The following is a 4,490-nucleotide window of genomic DNA, read 5'->3' as shown; positions in this document are numbered from 1 at the left end:
TATAAGAAGTAATGAAAAATTAGAATAAAATATTTTAAATATTACGACGAAAAGAGAAAAAACGAAAATTTAATGTTATGTCAAAAGTTCTTGGATCCATGCAAGTATTCTTTTTATTTTTATTTTTCATATAGAAGGAATTATAATGAATTAAATGAATACTGCTGAAGACTTGTAAAAAAAAAAATGATGATCATTTGGCATTACACAAGGACTGGTTATCACTTACTTTCCCTTATCATTTTCTAATCAGTAAGTTTTCTTCCACATTTCATATCTCTACATCTGATATAAACAAATCAAATGTTTATTTATTTTCAATTATTATTATTATTATTATTATTATTATTATTATTATTATTATTATTATTATTATTAATACCTGGTAAGCTACAACCCTAATTGGAAAAGCAGGATGCTATAAGCCCAGGGGCCCCAACAGGGAAAATACCCCAGTGAGGAAAGGAAACAAGGAAAAATAAAATATTTTAAGAACAGTGACATTAAAATAAATATTTTCTTTATAAACTATAAAAACTTAACGAAACAAGAGGAAGAAAAATTAGATAGAATAGTGTTCCCGAGTGTACTCAAGCAAGAGAACTCTAACCCAAGACAGTGGAAGACCATGGTACAGAGGCTATGGCACTACCCAAGACTAGAGAACAATGGTTTTATTTTGGAGTGTCCTCCTAGAAGAGCTGCGTAACATAGCTACCCTTACCAACAAGAAATTAGCCACTGACAATTTCAGTGCAGTAGTTAACCCCTTGGGTGAAGAAGAATTATTTGATAATATCAGTGTTGTCGGATGTATGAGGACAGAGGAGAATCTGTAAAGAATAGGCCAGACTATTCGGTGTATGTGTAGGTGTAGGCAAAATGAAAGTAAACCGTATCTGGAGAGAGGGATTCAATGTAGCACCGTCTGGCCAGTCAAAGGACCCCATAACTCTCTAGCGGTAGTCATTGAAATAACGCAATTGAAATTATCGTTTTGCGAAATCTCTTTGTAATCCTGTGATAATCATCATCGATTCCTTAGGAAATTAACTATTAACGAAAAACAGCTGTTATGAATGAAAAGACTGAATCTCTCGAAGTCACGAGAAATCGTTGCGCGTTTAGGATGACCCGTTGCTATGCAAGAGGTAGAGATGACCTCGAGTGCTTGAGAAAGGGAACTGCGCACTCGAGCGCGCTGACCTGAAGAGTTCAAGTTGCAATTGCATATATCCGGTATAATGAGGATAAACCAGAATGGGTTTCCAAGAATCGCTTAATTTTGGTTTGTGAAATCCCGTAGAGTTTTCGTTGTCTCTATTCTGAAGCGTTAGAATTTCAGATTATTATTATTATTATTATTATTATTATTATTATTATTATTATTATTATTATTATTATTATTATTATTATTATTATTATTATTATTAGTTTAGCTAAAACCATAGTTGGAAAAGAAGGATGCTATTAGCCTAAGGGCTACAACAAGGAAAGCAAACAAGGAAATAAACTACAAGCGAAGTAAAAAACTGCAGGCTATCTGCAATATGCATAACATAAACTTACAGAGGAACAGACAGATACATAATTTTTAGTAATATGATTATTATATTCATATATTTGGACTCGATTAAAAAGCTCAGATGTTGCACATGCGTTGAACGTTTTCAGAAGCCGACCTGAATATGGTCCTTTACTTTAACTTGGGTCTTGATCCTGAATGATATTCCTGTGGTTCTGTACATTCATTGTCAGGCAGTATGGAAGATTTAATATATTAATAGTTGATTTAATTTCTAAAGATCTTAAGAAGTTCCTCTTCTCTGACAGAAAACTTGAAATCATTAATAGGTTAAAAGATAAATAAATCTGTAAAGATCCCATGAAGTTCCTCTTCTCTGAAAGAGAACTTGAAAGCATTAATATATTAATAGAGGATTAAGTATCTAAAGATCTTGCGAAGTTCCTTTGCGCTGAAAGAAAACTTTAAAGCATTAATATATTAATAGATGATTAAATCTCTAAAGATCTCGTGAAGTTCCTCTTCTCTGAAAGAAAACTTTAAAGCATTAATGGATTATTATTATTATTATTATTATTATTATTATTATTATTATTATTATTATTATTAGCCAAGCTACAATCCTAGTTGGAAAAGCAAGATGCTATAAGCCCAAAGGTTCCAATAGGGAAAAACAGCTCAGTGAGGAAAGGAAATAAGGAAATAAATAAATGATAGGAACAAATTAACAATAAATCATTCTAAAAACAGTAACAACGTTAAAATAGATATGTCATATATAAACTATGAACAACGTCAAAAACAGATATATATGTTATATATAAACAATAAAATGACTCATGTCAGCCTGGTCAACATAAAAACATTTGCTCCAACTTTGAACTTTTGAAGTTCTACTGATTCAACTACCCGATTAGGAAGATCATTCCACAACTTGGTAACAGCTGGAATAAAACTTCTAGAATACTGTGTAGTATTGAGCCTCATGATGGAGAATGCCTGGCTATTAGAATTAACTAAAGATCTTACGAAGTTCCTCTGGTTTGAAGGAATGCTTGAACGCATTAATAGATTAATTAAATCCCTAAAATCCCACGAAGCTCTGCTCTGAAAGTAAATAATAAGTGTTGTAAAATAATAATTTGTGATTCCACTTGACACAGCATTCTTTTGCTAATTCATCATAACCTGAGTGTGCTTTACTACCGGGTCGTCCGCACACCCATAAATATATCAATTTCGAATTAATAGTCGTTATTATTTAGATTCTTTGGACTAAAATGAGGAAGGGAAAAGTGATGATTCGTTGCTTGTGGTATTGCCTTGAATTAACTGTCCTTTTATTAAATGCTTTGATCGCCTTTGCTTTCGGGATGTGTTTCAAGAACTTGATCCTTTTTCATTTGTACTTCTTAATCTTTTTATCTAAGGTGGGACAAGATTAAGGCATTTTAATTTGATTTATGTGTGTTTTCTAAATCTTAAAAGGTATAATAAACTTGACTAGCTTATTAGGCAAATTAATTTCTAATAAAATAATAAGAGAGACATAAAGGCATTTTTACTAGTTTTATGTGTATTTTCCAAGTCTTAAAAGATATGAGAAACTTGAGTGGCTTATAAAGACAATAATATGTAACACAGTAATAAGAGAAATGTATATCTACTCTGCATTGTCACTAATGGTTAGATTAAAAGCGACTCCAAATGACAAAGAGTCGAATGTCACAACAAAGGATGTTTACATCGTTAGTCCTTGCTTCAAAGAACTCGTGCTAACCTTTGTTTTTTTCTTTTTTACGTTTCTTTATGTCATTCTAGCATTTTATTTTATTCATTTTGCATTGAAATATTTTAATGATTTCTTTTTAATTTTGTCTATAATGGTTCTCGGTTGAGTTTGTTTTACGTAAAGTTATTATTATTATTATTATTATATATATATATACATATATTTATAATTATATATAATATACATATATATAATATATATGTGTATATATATATATATATATATATATATATATATATATATATATATATATATATATGTATGTATGTATGTATATATATGTATATATATATATATATATATATATATATATATATGTGTGTGTGTGTGTGCGTATGTAGACATACAGCATTCATGTGTGTTTACATGTATTTTAGACATAATTGTTTTGATGGTAATAGTAGACAATTTTTATATGAAAGTATCTCATATACATGCTGAAAACAACTGTTTACTCTGACATATATTTGGTCATAGCATTTAATTTCATTTTGCATTAGTAGATACTTTGGATAATTCTAAAATTAATGTTACAATGAAAAAACACTGAAAATTATAAAGAGGTCTGGAAGAGCATTTATAGACAGTTATCAATGACAAAGGAGACAGTTTTCAGAACTGCACTTGTTTGTTACCTGTGTGCAGATTGCTTTTTGTCTTTTAAGTGCATTGCACAACAATGTTGTTATTCTGGTTACGTTTTTTAATAAGTGAAGGATGCTCTTGGACTGACAGCTTCGCTTGCACAATAATTATTCTCGAAAATTTAATTTCCACTTTTATTCGTTTTCAAGGTTGTAAATTTAAGTGAAAATCGTTCATCTATTGATAAACTCCTTTGACTTCCTTAAACATAGGAATATAGTAATACTAACTATGAATCTGCAACAACAGTTAACGATAACTTATCAGGCATAACAACACTCAATAGAAGTTAAAGAATTTAATTATTTTTGCTAATATTGCAGTTCTGTGTATAAAAGAATAAATGTTCAAAGCACCCTATTGTTTCTTATTGTTACTGTTCTTAAAATATTGTATATTGATTGTTAATTGCTGCAATTTAGGTTATTTATTTCCTTATATCCTTTCCTCCCCGGGCTATTTTCCCTGTTGGAGCCCTTGGGCTTATGGCATCATGCTTTCACAACTAGGGTTGTAGCTTTGCTAATA

Source organism: Palaemon carinicauda, chromosome 30 (assembly GCF_036898095.1).
Source record: "Palaemon carinicauda isolate YSFRI2023 chromosome 30, ASM3689809v2, whole genome shotgun sequence".
Lineage (NCBI taxonomy): Eukaryota > Metazoa > Arthropoda > Malacostraca > Decapoda > Palaemonidae > Palaemon > Palaemon carinicauda.
Note: the sequence above shows the minus strand (reverse complement) of the source record.